Source organism: Pholcus phalangioides, unplaced genomic scaffold, assembly GCF_987345545.1.
Source record: "Pholcus phalangioides strain wild (caught in Gottingen) unplaced genomic scaffold, Ppha-v1.0 ptg000012l_1, whole genome shotgun sequence".
Classification (NCBI taxonomy): domain Eukaryota; kingdom Metazoa; phylum Arthropoda; class Arachnida; order Araneae; family Pholcidae; genus Pholcus; species Pholcus phalangioides.
Window position 1 is genome coordinate 4,104,793 of NW_028301605.1, and position 21,254 is coordinate 4,126,046.

Consider the following 21,254-nt stretch of genomic DNA (forward strand, 5'->3'; position numbering starts at 1 on the left):
GGCAAATATGATTTTTGGGCCCTTCCCTTATATGTAGTCTTCTTTGAGACATAGGCGTACGCAGGTGGAAATCGGGCATGTGGGCTGTGCCCGTGTTCGGAAAATTCACCTACATCAGTTCGACATGAGTGAATGAATGAGCGAAACCGGCCTGTCACTTACAGCTGGCTTGCTCTAGCTCACTCACGAGATCACTCGGTCAGTCACTAGGTAACTCATTCCATCACTCACTGACTGGGTCGCTCCCTCTGTCATGCACTCACTATATATATAGGCTGCTCATTATATCACTCACTCTTTCTATAGGTTGCCCATTATATCACTCACTCACTTACTACCAAGTCCCTCACTCACTTACTACCAAGGTATTTCACTCACTTGCTCACCAAGTCCCTCACTCACTTACTACCAAGGTATTTCACTCACTTGCTCACCAAGTCACTCACTCACTTGCTCACCAAGTCACTCACTCACTTACTACCAAGGTATTTCACTCACTTACTTCGTAGGTCACTCATTTCCACACCAAGTCACTCACTGACTATGTCACTCACTTGATCACTCTCTCAGTAGGCCACTAACTCACTTGGATCTCTAGGTCGATTATTTACTAAAAGGTCACTTACTTTGTCATTCACTAACTATAGGTTACTTACTTTGTCATTCACTCACTTGGTCACTCATTCTATGATCAACTCACTAGGGGTTGCTCTCTCTCTCTCTCTCTCTCTCTGTTATACACTTAATCACCTGGTCGCTCACTCTGTCACTCGTTCACTCACTAACTAGGTCGCTATCTATATCACGCACTCAATCACCAGTTCACGTACTTACTCACTAGCTCACTCACTAGATCCCTCTGTCTATCACTGGGCCGCTCATCATAACACTCACTCGGTAGATCACTCTTACTCTATCTCTAAGTCGTTCACTGTCACTCGCCCCACTCACCAACACTTTTAACCACTCTGTCACTCACTCACTTACTAACTACTGTATCATTTACTGATTCACTCACTCAGTAATTCCTCGGTCACTTCCACTGACTCGTGTCGGACGGTTGTCGGTGAATTATTATTCGTCGATGAATTTTCGTAGTGGTGAATTGCATGAAGGTTAATTTTTCGTTAACCGGCTGTGCCAGGGAAGAGAAGAAATCCTGAATTAATGAAAACTTGGAATTTGATCGAAATTCTAAATTAATGAGAGAAGAAATCCAGCAGATAAGAGATTTTATTAGACAGGTAGAAAGTCCGTTCCTCATTAATTCGAGCCCTGGGTAAATATAAACTTTTGGTGCCCCTTCTTCATATGTAGGCTTCTTTGAGATGTAGGCGTAAGCAGGGCCACAAATAGATACTTGGTCAGCTGGAGCAAGTACGCATTTAGACAACCTCAAAATTAATGAGAGAATTAATTCAGAATTAATGAAAATTTGAAATTTTTTGATCAAAATTCAAAATTAATGAAGGAAAAATCCAGAATTGAAGCGAATTCAAAATGATAATATGATCACGTGTCACCAAAACACCCGTACGATTTGCACAAATTGGCATGGCTAGCAGACACACACACACCATCCATACCCGAAGCGGGACTCGAACCCAGACCTGCATAGTCAGAGGTTAGTTCCCTAACAACTCGACTGACAGGCGGCTATCAAACACGCCAATAAATGAGAGAAATAATCCAGAATTAATGAAAATTCAAAATAAAATTAGAAAATAATCCAAAATAAATGAGAAAAATAATCCGGAATCAATGAAAATTTAAAATAAATGAGAAATAATCCGGAATTAATGAAAATTTAAAATAAATTAGAAAATATAATCCAGAATTAATAAAAATTCAAAATAAATGAGAGAAATAATTCGGAACTAATGAAAATTTAAAATAAATTAGAAAATATAATCCAGAATTAATGATAATTCAAAATAAATGAGAGAAATAATTCGGAATTAATGAAAATTCAAAATAAATTAGAAATAATTCAGAATTAAAGATAATTATGGTTCGAAGCCGTACCTGCACAGTCAGACTTATTCCCTCGTCAGGCGACTATCAAACGCAACAACAAATGAAAAAAATTATTCCATAATGAATGGAAATTCAGAATTGATGCAAATTTAAATAAACCACAACTCTCTAAATTTTTTTTCTTATAATTGTTATTCAATCACCAAAATGTCTCAGACATCACAAATATTTAACGCAATCACTACAATAAAAAAAATAATCACTTTTTAGTGAGTTTTTTTCAAATAAGAACTCAACTCCAAATTCCATTCCAAACATCCGAGAAACTGAACACAAAAACCTACAATCCATTTATAATTAATTAAAATTTCGATAATTCTTTTGAAATTTGAATATTTAAATTCCACTCACTTGAAGTGTCAATAAATCCTATATAAATCCATTAAAAACCCCCCTCGTAAATGCATTCGATGCGCGACACTATATCCAATTCGAGAATATTCCTTTTGTTGTTGCAGACATTTGACAACCTGTTGCAGCCATGTAGACAGACAGCATCTACAAGCAGTCAGAGTAGTCACAGTCAGACACGAAAGCACGTCTGAAATGTTTACCAAAAAGCTGTAATCTTTGCCATACCTCTACGTAATTTTTTCTTTTATTTCGTTTGATTCTTGTTTTTCTCCTCTTCTCTGATTGGTTGATATCTTCCCCGAGAGTTCGACCCCAGACTTTTATTTTTTTTTACGACGCTTTCACAGATGGCGCCACTTCTTATAACGGATTATTGTTTTCTTTCCCCCTCTCTTTTTGAGACTTTACTACTGTCTTATTATTGCTGTGCCGTGGTTTTGACCCACTTATCCGTGGATCATCCGTCAATCAACGAACGGTTGCTAAAGTTAACAACAAGTTTGGCCCTCTTTTTTTTTGGTGTTATTACGCCACTTTACTCGCAGAAGATGATTGAGAAAACGTGTTATTTTGTGTGTTGAAGAACACTATGCAGGTGTGTGTGTGAACATGATAGAGAAATAAAGTTTTATCTTAATTTTTGAGTGGTAATATGAACAGTATTTTTACGGGACGTTCCCGTATTTTCTCGTTGATGTGTCTGTCTCGATTTTAGAAACTAAAATGCCCCGTTTTTTCAACCAAAGCTTACTTCAGTTACTTAGTTCTCAGCGAAATCCTGGGCCGGAGATAATTTGCGCAACTTTTTACACTGAAAATATTATGATTAAAAATTTTCACTTTTTTGATGAAATACATAAACTACAGATTTTCTATGGGTTTTGTTTCCCGCCATTTCAGAAATTTCAGTTCTTATTTTTCCGACTTATAGCGACAATTGGTTATGTCCTATTCTGCCTTATATTTGTGATGTTATATTCCCGTATTTATCTAGGAGAAATATGGTCAGTCTAGGTCATAGTTTCCCAAACTTTTTCGTCCCATCGTCCCCCTTCTTCGGAAACTTTTTATCCCATCCCCCCCCCAACGCAATCTAATCCATAGGATCCTATGTTAAACCCGTAGCTTAGTCTATCGCCTCCCCCTGGAACATTCCATCGTCCCCAGGGGGCGTTTTCGTCCACGTTGGGAATCACTGAGCTAGGTCAACATAGTCAAGCCGCGGTTTTGTTTTGTTTATTTAGAAGTCCTGTTTCCACATCAAAGTTCTTTCAAATCAGTAATCTTCACTGAAATTTACAGATTTTCAGGGCCCTATAACTTCCAACCATTGGCAATCTAAAAAGAATTCTAGCGACAAATTTCCAATTCATCAAGAGATTAGCAACTGGTTTTTTTTAGTATGATAATTGGCAATATATCCCGTAAATTCTACAAGAAAACATATGGAAGTTATATATTTGTCTGGAATTCTTCTGATCTTGATCATATTCTACTCTCGATGTAAATATGATCATCGTTCTGTATTCTTCTTTGATTCTGGTGACCATACTCTCCTCGGACAAAAACGGGAATAATGGGATAAGGCAAATCGAGACATCAAGAAGCATCACCCAACTGTTGCCTAAACAAACACCAGTGGTAGCCAAAATTCCTGAAAATACAGCTGACCGTTCTCAAAACTCATCGCCAATTATCAGAAATAAAAAGCCAAACTCTCCATGCAATTTTTTGTATTGAAACTGCTTCTTGTATTTAAATTGCACAAAATTAAGAGAATTTGTGCGTGCGTGCGTTTGTGTGGTTTCGCAAAAAGTACTAAAGACTTCAGTGGATCACCGTGCTCTTCACAGATGAATCGAAATTGAGCCTGGACTCTGATTCTCGATCTGGAGAGAGCCCGGAACCCGATACCATCCTTCTCACATCAGGAAAATGGACCACTATGGTGGTGGCGGTGTCATGGTCTGGGCAGGCATCATGTTGGACGGCCGCACAACCCTCATGTGTTTGACAGAGGGTCCCTGACTGCTTGGAGGTATAGAAGAGAGATGTTACAGCCCCTTTTAAGAGGTGCAGTTGGCCCTCGGTTCCTGTTCATGGACCACAACGCTCGTCCACATCGGACTCACCTGGTCAATGATTATCAGGAAAGTGAGAATATTCGGCGTATGGATTAGCCAGCCAGATCTTCTGACCTGAACCCTATAGAACAGCGATTCCCAATGTGGGCGTTAACAGCCCCTGGAGGGGGGGGGCGGTAGAAGCTACGGGTATAATATATAATTCTATGGATTAGATTGCGTTGGGGGGTCGATGGGAGGAAACAATTTCAGCAGAAGTGGGTGATGGGACAAAAAACGTTGGGAAACGCTTCTATAGAACATGTCTGGGATGCTCTTGGGAGGGCAATTGCATCTCGCCATCCCTCTCCGAAAATCATGCATCCCCCCCTGCAGGAGCGGGACCGATTGCCCCAAGGACTCCTCGAATGCCTCGTGTCCAATATGTCGTAGCTCTGTGCGACATGTCTGTCCGTGAGAGGGGACCATACCCCATAATAGACTCATTTTCCGTTCGATCGCGCAACGTAGATTTTGGACATTCTTGCAAAGATGAGAATTACTGCTTCACCAAACACCAACTCTGGCCATTTCGCTATATTGCAATTTACTGCCATTAGTGAGATGGGTTGGAAGTGAAGGCGCTGTCTATCGGTGGTCGCCTCGAGTTCGTTAGGGAAAATATCTTATCTATATCCTCCCTTGGGTTTGAGATTTCCATCTCACTAATTGAACCCGGGACCCTGACAACAACCTTCACGATGGTAGACGAACATCTTACCACCATGCCACTCGGGCACAATGATGAGCATTACTGACAATCATGCTTGCGTACTATAACTTTTGTATGGTACATCTCTTTCTCTGTTATAACTGTGTATTCGTACTAAATTTCATCAAAATCCGTCCATTATATTTCAGAAATTTGACAAAATGTGCTAATTCTCTTAATTTTGCATCCAGTGAAGTAATGTAATTTACATCCAGTGAAGATGAGGTATTCAAATTAATGGAGCAAAAATATGGGGCAAAGCTTCATATCATCTTGATGACTACTCGTATCTGCGAATAAAATCGATATCGAACCGAAACTAATGATTACCAAGTATAGCCGCAAAGACAAGAGAACATTCTAATCAAATGTTGTCTCTTTCACTCGCATGAGTAATGACCGAAACACCGATGCCACAAATCGATTCCAACCGAATTCCAATTCACTGATAGGAAAACAAAATGAATCAAGTTTCTGTTTCAAAATTGCAACCACGTAGGGAGTGAATGAAAAACACTTGCGATTATAACGAGATAACGTCATACCTTCTTCATTCATGCGCTAAAAAAAAGCAATAAAACAAAATAGAGCTCTTTTATCCGAAATTCTCACGATTTTTAAGAAGAAAATCCTCACAAAGACCTCTTTTATGGCCGTTTATTTTACTTGTTAGCAACTGGAATCACGAGAAAAAAAAAACCCTCTCTACAGGATTTCTCTCTACCTCTCTCTCTTCAGTATTATTGTTTATCACGCAAATATTTGCGCGTTGCATCGTGCGAGATTACCCATCCGTCTTGTGGCAAACGCGAAGATGATAAAACATGTTGAGTTTCGTGGAATTTTTATTGTGTGGAAAAATCCTGGGTATCCGAATTTGCGTATGAACATGGATTGCCAGACTTGGAGCTCTCAAATTACGAATACACATGTGTGGTGAAAGAATAGAAAAAAAGTATTAAGAAAATTAAATTGTTTGAGATGGTGGTGTTATCTCGATGATGTAATATAATAAACTTTCTTAATTGGATTTGATGGGCAAGTGGCATACTATAAGACGAAAGACGTCACTCTCCCTTGTTAATACGACAGATACGGGAAACTGGCTAAGTGAGGAGATATCGATGTTTCAGGAGATATCGATGTTTTAGGAAAGGAAAGTTCATCTCTGCCCTCACGAGTACTCTACCAACTAAGCTATGAAGACAGGCAGAATTTCCTCTCCTTGGAGCGTATGTATATGCTGAATGGACGGTGGCAGCATTCTACTAATAGCTCGCAAATGACATCAGGGCCACCACATGGCGATATATGACGTCCCCGTGAGGAGGCAGATATGAATTTCCTTTTTTTTTTCCCCTGAAACATCGATATCTCCTCACTTAGCCAGTTTCCTGTATCTGTCGAAGTGACATACTATCAACAATATAAATTTTTGGGGTATTTAAAGCTATAATGTCTAGCTGAGAGTTCGTACCATACTCATGATTGTTAGGAATATCAAGGGCTAGTTGTGACTTTAGAGATTTTTTGTGAAATCCTTCTTTGTCAAAAAGACATTTGCAGTAGTCCAATATTTCATAGGATGCTAATATTTTTTGTGTCGAATCCACGTTGAGAAGTCAACGTAAATGATTATTGGAAAATAGAGTTACGTCTGTTGCATCTTGCAATTTCTTGTTGGAAGGATTTTTTTTGTTTTTGTTGCAGGAGTATCTTCAAAGTTGTGAAATATTGTTTTGGGTGGGAAAAGTTTGAGAGGCGGTTTAGGTAGTAAAAAGCTGCATCGTTGGATTTTGTACAAAACGTTCTTGCATGAATGGGAAACCTACATCTAAGTGATGAACAATTAAAAGAGTTGAAAACAGTTTGCAATATTTTTTTTCAACAACAAAAATATTAACTACTGATGAACTCCGGTATAAATTGATTTCACAAAATATAGGCTTTGGCTTTAATTTAATGAAAGTAATATGCACACACATCATTTTTACATTGCTTAAGGGCTACAGTACAAACATATATATATGGAAAAATGCTCATCGAACAAAATTTGAGCCCATAGTATTACTTTATTTGGCTGTGGAGCACACAAAATGGTAACTTAGCCTACGACAAATGACAAAGCGGCCTTTGCCGGAGTTTTTAATTCAGTCTTGTAAACGTAGGCCTACATCGAATTGTCAAACGGTGTCTTGTAATTGCAAAGAATCAGGATTAAATTAATCCTGATTAATCAAACCGAAAAAAATACCTTAAATTTTCTCCATCACGTACAGATTTCTAGCAAACTGAGGTGGGCTTTTCATTAAAACATACACTGGTAAAGAAAGAAAGTTTACTTGTATTTACAATAGCAAAATATAAAAGTTTTATAATATTTCTATCAGTTTGCAGTATTGTCCTTAGTTTCTCGCTTAAGAATCCAACAATGGCTATATAGCTGTTTTTTTTCAAATAGTAGAGTCAATATGACCAAACCAATGACAGATTCGAAATCGTCACCATAGTATCACCCCAAAATCACTGTGAATTAATTATCTTTGGCAATGATTTATATTTGTTTATAACGTGCACAGTTTCAATGAGATTGGTATGCTGCTTATGATATTACCATTGAGAAATTTAATTTGCACTTAGTGGTAGATCTTTTAAATTACTTTAACAATAATTAACACCCTAAAAACTATATATATATATATAAAAGAAACACTAATTATATTTTTAAGAATGTTTTTCATTGCAGAACTGTGTGTTATTGCTAAAATAATGAAAATTATCTTCATTCGTGATTTTAAGTAAAGATTACTAATTGGAAACAGCGTTGTTGAGAAAAACGGGACAATTGTATATAATATTCGATACGATCAAGAATACAGGAATGTCCTGTAAAATACGGATCATGTCGTCAATAATCAGGCTGCGGGTTAGTGGCCCATTGAATTGCTTCAGACATTTTAGTGGTCCTTGGCTCCAGAAAGGTTTTGAAACGTTGGACGTAGTATCTAGGAGGCTGTTTGGTGTAACTGGTATTTCGGGAAGGGAACTAGACTGACACTATAGCAAACTTAATCATATGATTCCATATTGCTCTGTCATTTTCTAATGTTTCAAGGAGAGACTCGCAGATCACGGCCTTCTTAACAGAACCTAGGGCTTAGAATACAATGCGGTATATATATAGTGGGTCGAACCCCCCTAACTAGCGGTAATTAGCAACCTACCAATCTACATAGAAAATATCTATAGTGATAGTACCAAATCACATTAAAACGAGGTCCTCTCTGTGTATTTGAGGCTCCAGGGTCCGTGCCTAGTTGGATCCCACACGTTACGACGCCCTCTCCCATATCTCACCTTGTCTTTGAGGATCATGTGAGAACTGACTTATTACTTATGATAATATGAACCAATAATTAATAGTTCGATAGCCCTGAAAAAGCTGAATAACTTCTTCAAGGGTCGTATGAAAACATTACCACTCTGAGGCTCGCATCAGGAATGAATCATTTCCTCGAAGCTCATATAAACACTGAATTACTTCTTGAAGGACAGCCCGTAAGACCTAAAAACTTCTTCGACGTAGTCCGTATATAAGATATTTAAGGGTCTTGTAACTTTTCTCAAGGGACTGAATAAAAGCTGAATTTTTTTAAGGGTGTTTCTCTAAAATTGCTCCAGAAAGCAGAATTACCTATTTTCTCAAAGGTGTATATAAATATAAGCTCAATTATTTCTTAAGGGTCCTACAGCTTTCCTCAAAGGACTGTACAAAAGCTGAATTATGCCCCCTAAGCCAAAAAATCGCATGGATTAAGGTCCGGGGTACGAGGAGGCCATAGATTAGGGAAGTGCCAGATTTTTTCCCCTGAAACAAATTGCCATCACTTCATGAAGTCCCCCACAAAATTTCACACTTTTCTGGTGACTGGTTTCGCCTGTAGGCTAGTTTAAAATGGCGTCTTTTAATTATGAACACCCTGTATAAAATTCAGCGAGTGTCAAGTGTCAAAGGTGATTTCCATTCATTGACCAGCGTTCAGGATACGATGACCACATGGAAACGAAACGTCATCACGGAGATCGCTATAACTCATCATACCAATGAATCTGTATCGTGACGAAATACAATCATACGTACGCATACTATAATATTATTGTAGTCGAATTCCCCTGAGCGAGCAGCCATAACCGTAACCGGGTCATCCACGGAAAAAGAGCCATGAGAGAGTTTTTTATACCTCCATATTTTATATTTTTTGTGTTTCCTTTCTTCATCATTATATTCTATTCAGTCCGACATGTTGGCTATTCTTTTTTTCTTCCCAACATCAAAAAGAATCCGGTACAACACAGCTTAACAGGCCGTGATTCCTTTGAATGTTATGCACTGCACAACATGCGCATGGGTGCTCCTCCTCTTCCTTCATTACAGAACCGTGAACTATATATCTTGCTCTGCGTTACTGACCACACGTCAATTGCCAACAACATGATGATTCTATTCCAAAATTATATGATATATGATTGAGGAACGAGTTGAAATGAATCATGAAAAAGAATTTTCAATGATCAAATCTACTCACCCAAGAATATATCATTAAAATCGATTTTAGCATAAACTATGCTCTTTTATTTACTTTATAGAAAAACGTATTCGTATTGGTTTCATTGGAAAAACTTCTGATTTTATCGAAAAAATTATTCTTATTTTATCAAAAAATTATTCTTATTTTATCAAAAAATTATTCTTATTTATTTTATCGAAAAAATTATTCTTATTTATTTTATCGAAAAAATTATTCTTATTTATTTTATCGAAAAAACTATTCTTATTTATTTTATCGAAAAAACTATTCTTATTTTATCGAAAAAATTAGTTATTTATATATATTATCGAAAAAATTATTGTTATTTATATATATTATCGAAAAAATTGTTCTGATTTATTTTATCGAAAAAATTGTTCTGATTTATTTTATCGAAAAAATTGTTCTTATTTATTTTATCGAAAAACTATTCTTATTTATTTTATCGAAAAAATTATTTTTATTGATTCTATTAAAAAAGTTGTTCTGATTGGTTTTAAAGTGAAAATCATTTTCGCTTATTTTATCGTACAAATCATATGTATTTTACCGGAAACATGAATATTTAATCGGGAAAATCATATGCGGAATATTTGATTGGGTTTTATGATGAAAATCATTTTCATTTAAGTTTATCAGAAAAATAATTCTTATTTATAGCATCGGAAAAATCCTTATTTATTTTATAAAAAAAAATCTTTATTCAATCTTATTTATTTAAATTGAAAGTAACTTATTGTTATTGATTTTATCGAAAAAACATTCTTATTTATTCTTCTTGATTCTATCGAAAAACTTATTTATTCTATCGAGAAAAAAAAAGTATTCTTATTTATTTTTATTGATTTTTTTTATCGAAAAAATACCCTGATTATTCTCATTATTCTTTTTATTTTATCGAAATTTTCTTTTAGCTATTGTTATTTAAAACTTATTCTTGTCTATTATTATTGATTTTATCGAAAAAAATATCCTTATTTATTCTTATTGCTTATTTCGTTTGCTTTTTATCGAAGAACTTGATTCTTACCGATTTTATCGGAAACTTGCTTATTGTCGTTGATGTCATCGATAAACTTATTCTTATTCATCTTTAATTTATTTGATCGAAAAATTTATTATTTTCCATTTCACAAGAATATATTCTTTTTGATTTTATCGAAAAAATTATTTGTTCTCATTGAAAAAAAACTTATTTATTACAGCCTTTGAGGAAATTATTCAGTTTTTGTAAGGACCAGGAACTTATTCAGTTTTTGTAAGGACCAGGAACTTATTCAGTTTTTGTAAGGACCAGGAACTTATTCAGTTTTTGTAAGGACCAGGAACTTATTCAGTTTTTGTAAGGACCAGGAACTTATTCAGTTTTTGTAAGGACCAGGAACTTATTCAGTTTTTGTAAGGACCAGGAACTTATTCAGTTTTTGTAAGGACCAGGAACTTATTCAGTTTTTGTAAGGACCAGGAACTTATTCAGTTTTTGTAAGGACCAGGAACTTATTCAGTTTTTGTAAGGACCAGGAACTTATTCAGTTTTTGTAAGGACCAGGAACTTATTCAGCTTTTGTAAGGACCAGGAACTTATTCAGCTTTTAACATTTCTCGAAATGATCATAATAATTCTGATATCGTCTTCTAACAATTACTGCGGCTGTCTAGCTACAGTGGGAGAAGTAAGATGTCCAGCATCATTTATTTCGGTCCTTGGAGACATTATTCAGCTCTTATACTGTACTTGAAGTTATTCAGCTTTTATACAACCCCGAGAAAGTCAGTATGACCACTCGGTGGTTCTCAACTTCAAGGCGCGAATGTAAGCCGATCTCCCCCCCCCCCCTTAAAATGTCTCACCACTAACAGCAACAGGCCTACAAACGCTACAAATACCCAAACATTACACTTCACTCACAATCTGTAACATAGATGACTACAGTAAAAATTCACACGCAAAAATAGATGCGCACTCAGAGTGTTAGGTAAACAGTCGCACTTCCTGCACATCTCACTCGGTAGTAAATTGCCCATGGCGATAGATCAGAGTTGTGCTCGGTCTAAAATAAAACCCAGAGAAAGTTATTCAGGTTTGCACATTGCCCGTAGTAGCGATCCTGACAAGAAACGTGGCCCGTGCACATTCGTCTCTAAACTAATGAGATACATCAAAAAAAATATTACAGATAGAAATGTGGGAAAGATTCATTGTGTGCATTGGAAGCAACAATGAGAAAAAACATTCGGATTGACTTTGATTAACGAAACCATTATTAAAATCTGAAAACAAACTGTAGACCTCTACAATGGAAATGAATTATCGATTTTCATACTTCCAATTGTTGCGATGGGGAAATGATTGAAAAAATTTATTATTATTATTATTATAGATAAAAAAAATCGCTACGGAATTTTCTGAATTCCGTAGTGATTCCATTCTCATTATTTACTAATGTTCAATGTGACAGGATCATTGTTGAGAGAAATCTAGAAAGATACGTTATACAATTCTAATTAATTTCACTGAAACACTAGAATACTTACGACAGCAGTTTTTTGAAATGCGACAACCATTGTTGTGACATCACCGTCAACAAGACATTAGGTCAAAATTTCGATTTGTAGTAAATTCATTTTGGAAGAGGATCATTACCGAGAGGCAGAAACGTAAACGGCGCACATCTGAATAGAAATGATACGGAATGAATATTTAGAGCAAAGTTGAGAAGCACGCCCACATGTCGAACTGATAGCAGCGCCCTCTAACGATCCCTAAATAAACTTTTTTTACGCAAGAGTAATCATGATCGTTTTTGTGGTTTGGACCACTCTTTTGGTCACCCCCACATGCTTGCACACTTTCTCGGATACTCTTTCCATCACCCACTGATCTGTCCCCCCCCCCCCCTTGCTCTCTAGGTCAGTGGTGCGCAAATCGTGGTTCAATGAACCAGAGATTCTCCAAAATAAAAAATTCCAAATAAGAAATTCATTTTTATTTAAAAACATCTCAAAAACCAAAAAATGTCTTTATTCAGCTGAACTATGCATCATACAATGCAATTTTATCAAATTCTACTCCGTCATGCCAGAATCACAAATGTGCTCTTGCAAAAAAAGAACTTGAGAAATGACGTTTGAATGTTTACTCTACCCGTGTTACTCTATGGAAGTTATTTTCCTAAAATTTTTCGTAACGTGTATTTCAATAGGGATACACATTCGCGTTTCAGGCACATCTTAGATAGCAAAATATGGTACGTGTCTACACAACTGATAAAAAAGTGGAAAATGTACATTCGTGCTTCTGGCGTGCGGTGGACGATATCAAGTCAGTACTTTTACAGTGTGACTTAGAAAGCATCTCCCGATTTCAAAACTGTATAATTATTCAAAATTAAACACACTGAATAGAATGATAAGTAATATGTGAATACAACGGGGGAAATGTGTCTACGTTTTACGAAAAATTTTTGTTTGATGGTCGATTTCAAGAGTAGAATCATTTTGAAACCGGATGATTCTTTCTTAATCACACTGTATACGAAAAACAAGGGCCATATACACATCTCGATACACTTCCATCTTGCGTAAGGGGCACCAAGTACATCAAGAAACAAAGTAAATATTTACGTGATAGTAAAAATTGGATATCTTTGGAAGTCAATATCGTCTAATTAAAATCGAAACAAGCGTTCTAAAAAGTGCTTTCGGGACAGCCCATTTATTGGCGGAAAATTGGGACATATGGTCAGCCTATGTTAGGGAACACCGGTAAATGTTTTGGTCAAATGTTTGGGGGTCGCGCTTAAAAACAGTTTGCGAACCACTGCTCTAGGTCACTGTTTTGGTCACGCTCATCCTTTATACCAGGGATGCATAACCTAACCAATATATATATGCACTTTTCTCTTTCCCAATTTCTCAACTTTTTTTTAAAGTGAATATTGCACTTACGAGGAAAGGGTCGGAAGGTGTTCCGCGTAAGAAAACATCATTTTTTAACATAAAATTTTAAACAATTGTGAATAAAAACTTATCCAAATGTCGTACAAATATCTAAAAATAGTTTTTATTAAAAAAAAAAATCATCTTGTCAATCAACAAACATGGCTACCTTACCTAGGAAGACAAATGTGTTTCAACTATACGTACTTCTACATCATTACATAAAGCTACATCCGTTGGTTGCTGCCATCCATCTATAAGTATATATATCTATATATTTGTTTTGGAACTAGAAGATTTATAGATTTTTTTTGTTTAAAAACACTGGGAACACATATACGGGGTGATGATAAAAAAACTATCCCGACATATGGGCCCCTAACTATCATACCATTCACAGAAACTGAATGAAATTTTGGCATAAGGTATTTTGAGGTATGCGCTCAAGAATGATATGGAAAACAACAGTGTCGCTCTAACAGTTACGGTTACAGTGAGAAAATTTCGAAAATATCAAATGGCAACACCAAGTTTTTTGTATTGGAATGCGATCTCCATTGTGAAAAACACTAAATAGCGTTGGAATGGCACCTGTAGCACGAAAATCCCCGGAGCTAGGCAAGGAAAAAGGACTTTGCCGTGCACCAGAGCATTAATGTTCGTTTCATTCGTCACACCGTTTCTTCGGCTGAGATCCCAGCCTGATTAGTCCTCCACAAGGTCATGTGGAAAACACAATAAAATGCTTTATTTTATGCTGCTTCTCTGTCCTTACTGGTTGTCCTCACTTTTAGCCTATCTACCGCCGGTGATTTTCATGCTACAGTTGCCGTTCGAACGCTATTTAGGGTTTTTCACAATGGAGATCACATTCCAATACAAAAAACTTGGTGTTGCCGTTTGATATTTTCGAAATTTTCTCACTGTAACCGTAACTGTTAGAGTGACACTGTTGTTTTCCATATCATTCTTGAGCGCATACCAAAAAATACCTTATGCCAAAATTTCATTCAGTTTCTGTGAATGGTATGATAGTTAGGGGCCCATATGTCGGGATAGTTTTTTTATAATCACCCTGTATATTTCATCCATTTTATAGCTACTAGAGTTAAAAGTTAAGCCCGAGTCAGGCTCGGGAGTTCATTTATTGAAACCACGAAAAATTATTAAAAATTACAACAGCTTGCTACTTATCGCCTCTCGGGATTCTTGGCGATATCTATGAAGAACATCTTCTCCAGCCCCCTTCGTAGAGCCTCGTTTATACGACGTTCGCGAGGCCGAGCCAAAACGTTCAAGTCTTTTAAACTGAGACTTTTTAAGAAATAAAATTTTGTGAAATATTAATACAAAAAGGTTTTCAACATCTGGTAGATGCGAATAAGATATATTTTGGAAAGAAAGGAAATTCAACTGCCCCTGCGTGGAATCGAACCCACGTCTTATCACTTTCCGGGTGAACGCCCTGGACTACAGAGGCAACGAATAGCTCAATCTTTCCTTGGAGCTCGTGTGCGCTGAACGGGACCGTACGTGGACGGTCGGACCTGACTCGGGCCAAAGCTCACAATTGCTGACACCACCACAATTGCTTAATGGCAACTTATCCGAGGATGATGTCACTCTCCGCTATCCATACAAAGGTTTTTTAACAGCTTGCTGATGCGAAGATATATTTTGGAAGGAGAGAAAATTCAACTGCCCCTGCGGAGATCGAGATATTCCTTGCATCTGTGCATTCACCCGGAAAGTGAAAGAACGTGGGTTCGATTCCACGCAGGGACAGTTGGATTTTCTGTCTTTCCAAAATATGTCTTCGTACGGATAGCGGAGAGTGACATCATCCTCGGATAGTGGAATATTACCTTTACGGTATGACATTCGGTACAAAATTGCAACAAAATCTTCTGGACTTGGGAGAATTTCCCATCTTGGACTCTCATTTTTTTTTTTTTGGCAGTAGGCAGATTTGCAACCAGCAGCTTCTTGGTCTTTGATTTTGTTTCTCTGCCTTGTAATCGCTTTCAAAGTTGCCACAGCGATATTCAACTGTTTTGCAAGATCGACTTTCGTCACAAATTCAAAATTCTTGCTGAAAATTCTTATAAAATTTCCAGTTCCTTTTTTTTAAAGACAGTACTTTTCGTTTTGTCGACATTATGAACGGCCGATTTGACACAGCCATCAACCCTAAACGATCGAAAGAACTTATGTATGTGTAGGGGTCATTCAAGTATTACATCAGCATCGATGGGGGGGGGGGTTCCGATTTGCTGATTTTTGACGACGGGAGGGGTTTAAATGTTGCTTACGTCATCAACCACCCTTCATAAAAATATGAAATATTCTTAATGACATCGTAGTCGGTGCGCCAAAATGATGAAAAACCTTTGGAACCCTTTCGAAGAACTTTCGCTAGTTTATGGGCAACTGACTAACATTCCCCTTATTGATATGTCCCCTACAGAGCCACTTTAGTGATATCTAAATGTTTCACGGATCCAAGTGCTCTGGACCTGTGCCACGCATCATTCAAATGATCCGTAATTATGCCGCGGATCGCTTTAAGTAATCTGGGAATGTGCTGCGGGGTGACTTGAGTGAAGTAGAGCCACACTGGGGGCAGTTTAAGTGCTCTAAAAACTGTGCCACATGTCACTCAAGAAACCTCTAAATACGCCACGGATCGCTTAAGTGTTCTAGAACCGTGCCGTGGGTCGCTTAAATGATCTGAAAATGTGCCATGGGCCGCTTAAATTATCTGGAATTGTACCATGGGGTCACCTAAGCGATCTATAAATGTTCCCCTTAGTTCATTTTCACAAAATTGGGTTTGAAGGGTGCAGGCCACATCAGATAACCCTACGGATCACGTTTGGTCCGCGGGCCAAGGGTTTACTATATGTGTTTTGGAGGTTGGGTCGCAATAAATTTTATAAAAATGAAATTTTGAGTTCTTACAGCCTAGCATTGAAATTAACAGAAATTGATTATAAGATTATACATATAAAGGAATTTTCTTTCGGAATTTTAATTTAAAAAAAACAACTTTTTGATCGTCTGGGGGGGGGACACGAACCCCCCCTAGGACTTCCTCCCTCGTGTCTCTGATTCCACCAATATGTGTTAGAAAGTGGGGGGGGGGGAACAGAGATGACGAAATTTTGCTGACGGGGGGGGGGGGGCAGGGGATCAAAAATGGCTAAAAATTTGTTGGCGTAATACTTGAACGGTCCCTTACTCTTAATCATACGTTGTTCGAATGACGTCACTGTGACTCTAGGGGATTATGGGATTTTTAATTTCATTCTTGGCTTGTATTGCCGTTCAAAATATTAATATTTACATTTTATTTTAGTGACCCATAATAATTTGTGCATATTTAAATGAGTATAACTTTTGCGCTTTTAATTATTTCTCATTAAATATTAATTATTAGTACCTTTAAATAATTGCTATATTATGAAAGAAAATAGACTGAAATTTCTAGTTTAGAAAACTGTTGAGATGTATATATTTCAAGTATTTTTAAAAAAATCATGAAAAGTGCCAAAAAAACCCTCGGTATATAACTTTTTGAGATTGACCCTCTCCGATTTTTTCCTTGTTAGAAATGAGCAAGTTTCTACACATTATAAGGGTAATTTTTCCAACTGGAAGTATGTCTCAAGGATCAACGGTTCACTAGTACAATCCTACAAGGGTAATTATGAAATCACCCTGTATATAGCATTATTAATTTCTTTTTGTGTTGAAAATATGAACCAGTGCTCAAAGAGGCGAAATTACTGCTTTAAATATGAAAACTTAGGATCCATAATCCGGAATTGTCTAGATCCCGAGTAGTCTGGATTTGAAAGGTCCTACTGTATATCTTTGTAACTGAAACAGAAATGACGTCTTCTCTCCCCGACAGGAATGAAATTTACGTGTTGTGCGAGGTCTGTCAAGAGTTAGGGGGCGCGATATAATACCACGCCAGTGCTCCCCCTAGCTGTGAGCTAGCTATCTTCAACTATCAAGGAAACATATTTTCTGGATTCTTTGCCGAGGTGAACTCTGAAAGAAAATTGATCTGGTTTCCGCCGTGACTCGAACCCAGGCCATCTTACATTCCGAGCAAGCAATGGTACAATCTGCACCAGAGGTCTTCAACCTTTTTCCAGTCTTGAGCACTGCCTGTACCCATCATCAAATGAAGAGCACCCTTGCAGCAAATTTAACATACGAATGCATGAAATGACGATGGTTTCACACCTTGAATGCAATTCCTCTAAGGTTGTTCAATCAGAAAGTAGATCGAGTACTTGCGAGCACTCTGGGTACTTCAGGGAGAAACGGGTTGAAGATGCCTGATCTGCACTATTGGACACACGACCCTGACTTTTCTTTCCGAGTTCACCTCTGCAAAAAAGCCAGAAAATATATTTCCTTAATATATTAGGCCGAGAGAAAGGCGTCTATGTCTACCGTCTCCACTGGAGGCCATCTGCGGAAGTTGAGGAGCTATTGCATCTACTTCACCACCTCACGCCACAGTGCTTGAAATAGGGAGGGACAGTCATGTCTCTAGTGGTGTATATGGTAGCATGCTTTCCCGGAATGAAAAAGGGCCTGGGTTCGAGTCCCGGCCGAAACCAGACGGTTTGTGTTTCCGAGTCCATCTTGGCAAAAAATGTAGAAAACAACTGTTTCTTTGATATATTGGGCTGAGGAAAAAACCGTATATCTTCAACCAAACAGTGACGCACTAAGAAAAAATAGTTGAATCTCTACGAAGCATTGCAAGCAGTTACAGAATATTGTACGTAGGTATGCAGTCTTATGAAAGATTATGCGGAAATTCCCGCCAGTGTAGAGGGTGTGAAAGTATCCCCTTCCCCCCGGTGCTCTTTTAAAACGGCCTTAGAGACCGTTTTTGCGCATTGTACCCGTTTCCACTTATTAAGAATGCTGAAGAATATTAATATCCGCTTATTAAGAAAGCTGAGCGCTGAAGATGTCTAAGGATGGTATTCGCTGGCATGGTTTGAACTATAGTCGGTGAATACCATTCTAAGAGACGCATTCAAAGAGCTTTCACGCAACTGACGTACTTTAACCACTTCACGCATAAGGTTTTGGCAAGAAATTTAGATTAACTCTATCTGACGTACCGGCGATGAATCTGGTAACGTTGCGCTAACCTAACCGCGCGTTAGGAAAGGAAAGAATTATGTACAAGTATGTATAATATATATATATATGCTACCTGCTACCTCCGGCTTCGCTCGCTTGGATTTTGTGATCTACTCGGCGATGTAGTTTCTCTCTCCCATATAACATTTAAATGCCTCATGAACCCTTTGGTGGATGAATTTCCATAAATCCTGTCTTGCTGGGTATCGGCATTATGAAATACTAACTACATTTCATACCTATGGGTTCAGCGATTTCGACTTAGTAATGATTGCTCCATATTAACTTTGAAAAACACACCCTCCTCCCATTAGGGGTTGGAAAAACCTAGAACTCCTTAATATATGAAGGCGTCTTAGAAAAACCCTTCTTAGTTGGTCTTTACGTCATGAAATAGAATTTCTGACCAAATTTCAGCGATTTCGGGTTTTCTCGGCTGTCAATCCCCTAATGACCACCTAAGGTGGGCGAATTTCGGAAAAAACTTTCTTAATTGGTCTTTGTCATGAAACAAAACTTCTGACTAAATTGTATGAATATAGCTTCAGTGCAGGGGTGGGAAGTGACTAAGTCCATTTCGGAGCAGCTTTAGAGCAGCAAAATTCAGGATTCTGAGCAGTTTTGGAGCAGCAAAATATAGGATTCGAAGCAGATATTTATAAATTGGAGCAGCGAAATTAATATTTTCGTTAACCCACACCCCTTTTCAAAATAAAACAACTGCACTGTCTTTTGTTATCAAACATCTTTTCATCAGCTTGTTTTTCAGGCTTTTGGCACCTTATTTGAAAGAGCACCAGTATATTTAAGATGATTTTTGCTTACTGAAGGCACTATTTGCTGTCTGAAACAGCCGCCCTTCAAATGGGCTAAAAATTTTCTATATACGTTTTAAATTTGTTTTTACTCTGAAAGAAATTGTTGCAAAATGGGAGAGAATTTCGGAGGAATCCACACGATGTTTGGAGATTCAGCACTCGTTATTTGGCGATCTGACACTTTATTTGGCGATTTAATACTCGTTATTCGGCAACATTGACGATTTAACGCTTATGATTCGGCAAAGTTTCTAAATTAGCAATCGACGGGCATGCGCTTTTTACTCCCGGAATGAAATTTTTTTTTAACGAAACTTCGGGATTTGACGCAATGACGATCGACTATAGTAATTTCTGCTGCTTCCAGTGGCGACTTTTATTTAAAAACGGAAACTGACTCGCATTTGCGCTTTAAAGCTGAAAGACCATTGCAAACCATCTTCAGTTTCGCGATGGAAAGCACGATGATGGGGCGATAGTTGAAGTACAGTGGAATAAAACACGCTCTTTTCGGAAAGAATCGTTTCGCGGCAAGCAGGAACAAAAATTTTTTGACGTCCTTTCCGAAATTCTGGGCATACTGAAGCAAAATTCGCTATTTGGCACAGAAAAATACGAAAATACTCTATAGGAGCAGGATGGCGCAAGATGTTAGTTTTGGCGCAGAGTTCCCACCCTTGTCAGTGGTTTCGGCTTACCGTGATTTCTTTGTTACGTTTGAACCACCTTAGAAGAGTTCAATTTCGAAAAACTCCTTCTTAGTCTTTAAATCAGAGGTCTTCAACCTTTTTCTAGTCGCCTAAAGCCCAGAGAAGATTTAAATAGAATCGCCAGTTTTCAGTTGTTTAGTAAAACAATTATAACTTTTAAACAGGGTGGGTCTGGTTGATCGATCAATGTTAAATCACTTAAAAATTTTGATTGAATTAATTGACTCGATCAATCCGATTAAAATTTGAGTAAAAACTTTGTTATATGACTTGATTTATTTAATGAAACCGATTAAGGGTAACACAAATTACTGTACCAATATATAATATTTTCAATAAGTGGTCATATTTAAAAACATCTGAATCAATATTTCGATCAAATTTTTTGGCTATGCAAGTCCATTCAAAGCTAAATTGTGATCATTTCAGTTTGATGAGACTTTTAGAAGCAAGACCAGAATTGTCTCCACTATGCAGCGCCGTCTTAATGCATGGGCCCACCCGGCCTCATAAGGAAAGAGTTGAAATTTTATAGAATTTATCAGGTAGGGCTTCAGAAAAATAACTTGGCCCAGGTGCCCGTGATGCTCTTGAGACAGTGCTACCACTATGAACAGTAGTTTGCATTCTTGGAAAAATCAGTTCATCTCACTTACACCATTTGGGAAGAGTTTGAAGGGGGGAAAAGTAACATTATGATGGCAATCAGTGACTAACCTAAAATAAATCCATTTAAAAAATTAAAAAACCACAAGACTCAAATGAAGAAATTCCAGGTTTTAACAAAATATGTT

The 21,254-nt window shown here is 37.4% G+C and overlaps 1 protein-coding gene across 6 annotated transcripts in view; it reads right to left on the bottom strand.

Moving 5' to 3' along the window:
- Nucleotides 1-2,592, bottom strand: part of LOC149079165 (RIMS-binding protein 2-like) — a 215,799-nt gene extending 213,207 nt beyond the window's left edge. For all 6 annotated transcript variants that reach the window (XM_089240069.1, XM_089240066.1, XM_089240064.1 and 3 more), the window contains exon 1: nt 2,389-2,592. The gene's annotated coding sequence lies outside the window, so the exon portion shown is untranslated. The remainder of the gene's footprint in view (nt 1-2,388) is intronic.
- Nucleotides 2,593-21,254: the final 18,662 nt, after the last annotated feature.